At 25.5% G+C, this 9742-nt stretch overlaps 1 pseudogene; it reads right to left on the minus strand.

Annotated features, from left to right (window-relative positions):
• Positions 1-149: 149 nt before the first annotated feature.
• On the minus strand, positions 150-814 carry LOC145832176 (uncharacterized; annotated as a pseudogene).
• Positions 815-9742: the final 8928 nt, after the last annotated feature.

Consider the following 9742-nt stretch of genomic DNA (forward strand, 5'->3'; position numbering starts at 1 on the left):
GAAACAAATAAAAAATTGAATTTTTTTTTATCATAATTTATTCAATCGAAAGACTACTAAGCCGGCGAAATTATTATCCGTTATACTATAAAACATATTAAAAATTACAACTGTTCAAAGAAGTCAAAGTACTTCGTTCAATGAAGACACTAAAATTCAGCTTCTTCAGTTGCATACTTCTTCGTCCATTCCCTGCAAACTTTGTCGTGTTCTTCGCGATTGTTGACGTACTGAGCTGCTATTTCTGGCACAAGACAGTCATCGGGGTTGCAGTCGGTGAACAATGACTGAATTGACAGCAAAATATTTTTACCCACAAAATCGTTGTCCAGTTTTTACCGAGTCTGTCCAAACTTATGTATCCCTCACTGTTGATGTTGCAATGGTATATTTTCGTTTTGAAAGTAACCTTTGGTGGCATAAGCGGGTAGTTATCAGGAAATTCCAAGTTCAATAAAAACTTTCCACCTTCATAAGGAGTGTTTGGAGGTCCTTGAATCACAGCTTCCCATTCAAACAAGTTGTCTTCCTTCAATCGAGCACTAATGTTAGTAACAGGGTCTAAAGAAATGGTTTTCAGCTCATTTTTAAGTCTTTCTAATGCCAAATCATTAACCTTTTTATAAGGTTTTACATTTTTGGTTCTCAGTGAGTTTTCATAAGCCTCTTGAGACAATGACTTTTTCTGTGCATCAGTACCAAGGATATCTTCTATGTTATAAAAATCTATGAGGTTTATCAATGCAGCAATATTTACCAACATCATTGCACGTCCAAACAGGAAATATAAAAGCTCAAGTACTTTTGTTAACATTTTGAATTATTATTTAAAGCTCCTGTGTATTAATTATTTAAACTTTTGAAAAATTGGTAAGTCGTTTTTTTGTAAAAATTTGTTATTAGCAATTAGTGTATGCTTCTTTAAAATGAATAATACTATAAACTATAAACTTAATCAAAAAAAAAACTAGTTAGTAGTGTTAGTGTTTTTAACTCGTATACATTGTTCTAAACTTTTCAGTTTTATTTTATATAAAAACAACACTAAGTAAAAACATACTTTAATTTCCTTTAAAAAAATTCTTGCTGTATAGTGTTTTGAACACGAGTGTGAAGTTAGCTTGAATTAATTAAAAAAAATTTTTAACTTTAGATCAAATTGTTATCATTATCTTAATAGCTAAATAAAAACTTTTTATTTTATTTTAATTTTATTTTAGAGAGCAGTCCTTGTCTTAAATATATAAAAAATAGTTTATTCGATTGGAGCTTGACTTTAAGTGTGAGGCCCCTTAGAAAAAAAGGTTTTTTTATCAATTTTTACTTAGCTTGAATTTAAAAAAAGAATAAAAAACAAAACTTTTTTTTTCTTTTAATATTCATACTTTTTAGCAAATGAATTTTCCTTAACACTTTTTTTTCAACTGTTAATATTTTGTACTATTTAGCCTTATTCTAGAATTCTTTATTCCGTAATAAGGCCAAACAATACGAAATATGAGTTTTGCTATCGATTTTTACTTAGCTCGAATAGCAGAATTAGGAATTCTAGAATAAGACAAAATAGTACAAAATATTAACAGTTGGAATAAACAAAGTGTTAAAGAAAATTTATTTGCTAATAGATACGAATATTAAAAGAAAAAAAAATAATGTTGTTTTTAATTATTTGTTTAATTCGAGCTAAGTAAAAATTGATAGAAAAAATCTTTTTTCTAAGGGGCCCAACACTAAAAAACAAGCCCCAATCGAATGGATTTTTTTTAATATTTAGAGCAAAGGACTGCTCTCTAAAATAAAATTAAAAATTTTTATTTAGCTATTAAGATAAGGAAAACAATATGATCTAAAGTTTGGACATTTAGAAAAGGATTATTCAAGCTAACTTCACACTCGTGTTCTAAACAAGATTGCAATGGTAAAACTTTGTAAAAAGCATTGTGTTCAGTGTTGAAAAAATCCCCGACAGTTAAAAGAGAAAAAATGAATGTTTAAATCCGATAGCTTGGGATTTTTAACACTAAATACAGTGCTTTTTACCAGGTATTGTCAAAGTACTTTATATTCGACCTTCAATTTTTTTGAAGCTAAAACATTAATAAAAAAAAATTTTAATATGTTATGTTTCTTTCATTATTTCCAATGTTTGTATTTGAAAAAAAAAACATTTAGGAATAAAGTCAGATCAAATGGTTGACTTTTTGAAATTTTAAAAGGTATCCGTGGTGTGCCACTAGATAAGCGAAAGGATCTTTGTGCATCAGGTCATAGTATCAAACATTTTGAGCGCTTTTATGTCGTTCAATAAACTACATTTATCAAATTTAGTTGGAAGGAAAAAAAAATATTAAAAAAATACATAGCAAATATTAGTAATTGTGTCAACGAACCTTTAATTTACTCATTAAAATTAAATTATTTAATAGTTGTAATATTTAAATGACTCAGTAGTTTGTATAACTCTTTTTTCCTTAAAACCAAACAAGCTTGAAAAGTGTCTATAACGGCATTTTAATTTTCAGAAGTTCTTAAACTTTTCAGAATTTCAATTTTAATTGTAAACTTTGATACATAATAGCAACAGTATAAATAATTATTACATTTTAAACTAATATCAAAGTAATGAATATGTTAATTAAAAACGGATAACAAACTAGTACTACTAGTCAACATAGGCTTTTTAGAATGAAGTATCACAGATTACTTATTAAATAATTACTGTTTTTTTTGAGCTTCGTTTTACATAGGATTCAATTTTGTTGACTAGAACCTTTTAGTAAATAAAAATTAACTATTTAAATAATAAAAATTTTCTAACAATTTTTAAGCTTTTAGGAATAATGACACCATATTATTTCGGTTCTAAATTATGAATTTTAGGTTTTTTATAAGTTTCTAAAACTTTAGGTTTTCCAGGATTCCAGGTTAAGTGGTATCCGTGTATATATTTTTAATTATAGATTTAGAATAATCTATGGAACACAGTTTGGATTTAAAATTACTTTTTATATAACTAAATTTATATAAACTTTTTTAAAACTAAGTTCAGAAAACCTCTATAAAAAAGTTATATCTTAAGCTTTAAAAGAAGTTGCATATACTTATATACAAAACAACTAAAAATAAAAAAAAAAGTTTTAAACATACACTGGCTACATTTTCAAAAATAGTTTGAAAGTACATATGTGAAGTTAAATAAGCAAAAAGTTTAATAAAAAATTAATACTTTAACTAATTTATGATATTTCTATGTTAACTAGAAACATCTTCTTTAATTTTACTAAACTTTTCTATTAATATGATAATCTTAACTTAAGGGTATAGGGGGAGGGAAATTAATATTTTTTTTTCACAACTTGATCTTATTTTGTAGAGTTTACTTTAGACTAAGCTACAAGTTGTCTTTCAAATACTACTATATTCAAACAAGTTTTTGAGATATAGCACGATAAAAATAAAGAACACAGTAGGGTTCTTATGGGAGGTACAAAATTATGTTTATTGTGGTTACCTTTCCAGATTTTAGAAGGTTTTCTCAAGGATTTCAAAATTTCTATAAGGTTTTTTAAATTATACACTTAAGCATCAATTTTTATGTTAAAGTTAAGATTAAGGTAAAAAACTGTGTTAAATGGTAACATAACATTGTATAGATGTTTTGAATCATCTTAAAAATGTGTTTTTTTTTTAATTTGATGTTGACAAAATATCCTTATCTATTCAATATGTTTTGTCTTAAATCAAAATTTTACTACTTACATGTAAAGTTGTTTAAAATTCCGAGTTTTTCTTGGTTTTATAGCGATTTTTGTTAAAAATTTTAGGATTTTAGTGATTTTTGTTCAAAATTCCTGTTTTTTTTTAAACATTTCATATTCAAGATTTTTTTAGTCTAAAATGTTAAATTCCAGGTTTTTCAAGGTTTACAGGTTTTTTGGCAACCCTGCTTTCTTTGAGAAAAAAAAGACTACCTTGAAAAACTAAAAACTGCCCTGAGTGGCCTTAGGCTATTTATATCATTCTGAGATTTTTTAATCCTTAAAAGCACTAATGTTTTCTATTTGTTAGTTTTGTTTACTGAAATTAAGTTTTATTAATCTTTTTTGTTTTCAAACCTTATTCACAGTTTTATTTTAAGTTAAGCTTAATGTCTATTAACATTTTTACAGGATTTTTTTCACACTTTATTATTAACTGATGATTTGTTTTTTTTTTTGAGTAAATAATTTTTATTATAATTAGACTTTAAAATATTTGAAACTATTTTATTCTTCTAATAAATAATTTGAGATCTTGATTTACTGTATTTAGAGATAAAGTTTTAGAGACAAGTACTTATCATTTATAAAAAATAACTTTATCTATGAATTAAGGACATATAAAACAATGTAATTAAAAAAAAATTAAACTAAAATTATAAAGCTTATTAAATTTTCATAAATATAACCTGTGGATGTTGGTATTTCTTAAATATTAATCTTTTATGGTTGTAATATAATAGCATACCGAATTGTAGACCATAATAAACAAATGACAACATTCACTTAATTAATACAGATATTAAAGTATTTAAGATTACTGTATATTTAAGCAGGCATTCCATTAATGAACATACTGTAGTCAAAAAACAAAGAAAAAAATGTGCAAACTTACATCAGTAAACTCATGACTACTCTTTATTTTTTCCTTATTTAAACTCTATCAAACTTGTATCAGTAATACACTTGAACGTGCTGAATTTCTCTTAAACGCTTGGTTGAACAATAACTCTAACTCATAACTTTCCATTAAATTTAAACAATTATCAAATGCAATTTGATAGCTTGTCACATAATGCATAATTAGATTTATCTCTAAATTTTTCTGTTCAACATTGGTTCAAATCATAATAAACCATAATTTCAAATTTAAAACAAAAAAAATGATGTTATTTGTAATAGTATTTAAGAGCTAGCAACAAAACTAAAAAACAAATAAATTACATTTAAATTAAATTAAAAATCAAGTTTACAATCAAAACTGGTTAGTTAGAATAAGCTAATTTTGAAACTGGATCAACTAAATTTTATTCAGATCTAAAAAAAATCTTTCCTGTTAGTTAAAAAAACTAAGTTGTTCCAAGTCAGCTTGAGTTAAAAAATATTCTAATAAATATTTTCTTTTGGTAGATATCAAATTTGCAAGAGCGGACAAACTTGCACAAGAGGACTGAATTGAACGAGGGGACTTAATTGCACAAAGACACTAAAGTTTTCCTTATTTACCCTGATTCATCTTGAGAATTTTTTAAACTTTTAAATAAACTTCTGAGATATCCTAAGTATACTGAGAGTGGGAAATTTTTGGTTTAAGTGTCGCCTAAAAATAAAAAACCAAAAATATTTTCTATTTTCAAGGTAGAAAAACATCAGTCTAATTACTCTCGAACTAATTTCCAAAAGAGGCATTGTTGCCCGTATATTGACATAATTTTAGAAATTTGGGGAAAAGGGAAAAGAGTTTTCAAAAATGAGAGATGATTATCATTGAATTTATTAAAAGGGGCGATTATGAAGTTGATTTAGGAAAACCAATTATGTACAACAACAAACAAATAAAAAAAATATTACATTGTTTTTAACCAGTGATTCTTAGTTTTTTTAATAAAAGCAAACCTTAAAATAATGACAAGTCTATACAAGGTTATATTTTCAAAAATAAAGTTCACAAAGTGTTGACAAATCATTTAATCTAAGTCTTGAAGTAAGTAATTGTAAACTTTATATCAGTAAAAAGTGGTAAAGTTGTGTAAAAACTTCCTTTAGAAGTGATCCAGTATTCAGTTATTGCAAATCATAATAAGCAAATATTTTAAAGTCTAACAATTTAGACTAAAAGCTTTCAATTTTTTTGGTAACTAACAATTATTTTACAAACGTACACCGAAACCTAACAGTATAATTAGAGAAAATTGTAAATATTATTAAAAAAAAAAAAAAGTAAAACGTGTTACAAAATTAGTAATTAAGAAGTAATTTAAACAAAAAAGATTACGAAAAAGTGAAAATACTGAGCTGTATGTTTGCTAGTTTGATTCATACCAGTTACTTCTATTTTTTTAATTGTCATTTTTATTGTTTGTTTGTTTTATTTGTTATGTAAGTTTACTTTTTATGGTTAGTTTAAAAATAAAGCTAACAAAAAATTTCCCAACCTAACACTTGAATACAGAAAAAAACAATACTTTTCAAAATTGTTTTAGCAAAATGCAAGTGTTATAAAAAGATTACAACATCTAAATAACTATAACCAGTTTATAGAAGGTATTCTAAGTTTTATTTTATAGTTTTTAAGTACTACAAATTTAAAAAAAAAGGTTACTTTTTGTGGTTAGATAAAAAATATAGCATACTGTATAGGGCCCTTTACTGTTACTAATATGCAGAACAAATATCAGTTTTAAAAACAGTTAAGGCAAAAACTAAGTGTTACAGTATGATTAAAAACTTAAATAACTACAACATTATAAACAGTTTAATCTTTACATTTATTCTAATTTTTAATTATCTAAGTAGAAAAAGCCCTAATAGAATAAACAAAGTTCAACAAGTTATCAAAATTGAAACTACGTTAGTAGCTGACGACAATAGTTTCATTTTATAAAATGACAATTGTTATTCTGGAACGGAGTCTGGTGGTCTGGTGTGAACCTATCCATCAGATATTCACATAAAGTTTATGAGTGTTTATTTCTTTATAATAACCAATAAAATTGTATATCCAAATAAAATAAAATTCTTGTCGACTTAGTTCAGGAACCTAAAAAAATAATAATGTATTTCCAGGTATTATATGTTGTTAGTTTTATACCCTGCGTAAAATTTTCGATTCATTTTACGCTATTTTAGAGAAAATAACTTGAAACATTGTCTTTATATAATTTAGTACATATAAATGCTCTATAAGATTTATTCCAGTATAATTTTGCTTCTATATATTTTTATTTTAGTCTTATAGTAAATGTATTTTAAAAATTTATATAAATATTTGTTACGCCACAGGTGAACTTTTGGTTTATTTACTTTTTTTATTGAGGAGATTAAAAACTTTTTAAATTCAATAATATTTCCTCTATGTAAGCAATTTCAATACAGTATTAAGTTAAAATGATTACTAAATTACTTCTGCAGCATTAATTTGTAGCTTAAAACAACAAATTTTGACAGAATCCAAACAGAGGGTTCAATCGAATGCCCCAAACAACCTCTCCAAACTTTCACCAGGCTCCTTTAGTTCCGGCACCCCGTCCACAGCTTCCTAACAACAGCAGTCACTTACATGGTCACGAAACGTAGAAATTACCTTCACCAGACTATGTTGGACATCAACATGTAAATATTATTCCAAATCATTATAGTGATTAGTAATTAAAGAAACTTTCATACTCAAATTATAATTGAATTTCAAAAACTTTAAATTCGCAATAATGTTAATTTTTTTTCAAAGATTGCTACTTAGTTTTCACGCTTAAACTAAAAATATATTCAAAACTATCATTGAAGTGTTAAGTTTCGTTACTTGTGTTGATTGTAGTGAGAGTTTTCTTTAAGTAGTGAATTTAATTTTATCATCTATCAACAGTTCATATTAGGCATAATATTTTTCTACTTAACAAAACTTTAAGAATTACGCAAGCTTTTATTTTGAGGTAATATTAACAACTAAAGCTTATACAACATTATGGTTAGCATAGCAACTTATAAGCACTCTTGTAACGCCGGTCCTTATAAAGTGTACTTAATTGTTGTCAGGTGTTATCAGCTAAAAGCCATATGGGTTTCAAATAAAAATATCTGCTGCCTAACACCATTCTTTGAAATCAGCTTAAAAATGAACTAGTAGATTGCTTAACAAATTTTTTCGGAACACTGGTTTGTATTATTCAAACAAGTAGCTTGCACAAGTTTTATATTTTAAACCTTATAAAGTGCTTTCAATTTAATTTCTTTCTTAAAACTATATTACCTTAAATTGGTTATAGAGTCCTAAATAAAATACAGCTTTAAAATATTTTGTAGCAGAAAAAACGGCAAATTCATCAAAACTATTTTTAATTAAACAATTTAAAGGAAAAATTGATTATGAATAAAATAAACTATCAAGCTACAGTTTAGAAAAAAATATTTATACACCAAGATAGAGCTGTACTACAAAAAAACCTGAATTTTAAGATTAGAATATTTAAGTTGTTTAATAACATTTATTTATAACTACCTTCAGTTGACTAACTACTATATATTCAAAGTTCATTACAACGAAAAGTTTAACAGGTTCATTAACCAATACAAACTTTTTTTAGTTCTCTATACTAGTCATTTTATTTGTAAATGGTTAAACAACAAAAGCCACAAATTTTGCAATTTCTAAAACAAAACTTTTACAAATATTTTAAAGCTCAGTAGCCGTTTGTTAACATAAATTAAGAAAACGACAAAAGTAGTACTAGATAAAAACATTATATTACCGAAACACTGTTAAAAATATAAAAAAAGCAAAATTTTTGAGGCCAAAATCTAAGTTTAAAAAATGTTAAATATATTTTTAACATATATAAACATACTTTAAAAGGTACCCACCACTGAGCTGAAAGTGTTTACATTTTCAGCAAAGGCCAAATAAATCAAAAAAAATGACGACAACAACTATTGCAACAAAAGTATAGGTGTTCTTCGTGCACCAGATCTAAGGACTAAAATTTGAGAGCTTTTTTTGTCGTTCAAAAAACTATGTTAAAAGCTGCCAGTAACTATCTATTAATGTGCTTATAAAAAAATAGTTTTAGTAGTCCTACTCTTGTCTTACTTTGTTAGTACTTTTCCATAACTAAGGCTTTGATCGTCAACAACAAAAGCAACAAACAACTTCAACTTTGTTTAACAATTTATTTTTAAAGTATAATAATGCTTTAAAAGTTTGAACTTTTAAATCTGCGTTAAAACAATATGTTAACACGTTAATAGCAATTAAGCGTTTGTTGAAGATAATTAACATATATTAAAACGTGGTTGAGTATTTTAAGGTCATTTAGTTTAACAATTTTGTAATATATTTGTTTATACTTTTTATTAATCGTATAAACATAACTAATGCTACTTAAAAATTAAATTATGTAACTTGAAATAAGGTTGACAATTTTGTTATCCTAGTTTTTACGAAGCCTTAGTGGTTAACGCTAAAATTAAAAGAAATACTTTTTACTATTTTTAAACTAACCTTATAAACTTAAATAGATAACTCTACATTATAGAGCTAATTTTACGAAGATTATTATAGTATGTTTATTACACCCCTAATACAATTAAAAGATTTATTGTAAAAATACATCATGTTTTAGTTTTCCTAATTTTAAAGATTTCTAAAATAATTGAACTAATGCATACTTTATAAACCTGAAAGATAGTTTTAACATAAAACGAGGCTTAGCAAAACTTAAAAATCTTAAATATTTTTGACCACAACCGCCATTGTGACTATTATTATAAAAAGCTACTAGATCACCAAACTTTTATCAATAAAAAAAGTTATGTAGATTTCAAGCAACCTTGTTTGCAAATACCAACATATTAAAGAAACAATTATTTAGTTTTCTCTAAAGTTTATTCTATCGAAATACTACTCAACTTAGGAACAGATTAACTTTAACATTAAATGTTATAAAATACAAATGTTCGAATAAGTCGCAGTACTTTGTTCAATGATGTCA

The sequence above is a fragment of the Thalia democratica genome, chromosome 3, assembly GCF_965202585.1.
Source record: "Thalia democratica chromosome 3, ktThaDemo2.hap1.1, whole genome shotgun sequence".
Lineage (NCBI taxonomy): Eukaryota > Metazoa > Chordata > Thaliacea > Salpida > Salpidae > Thalia > Thalia democratica.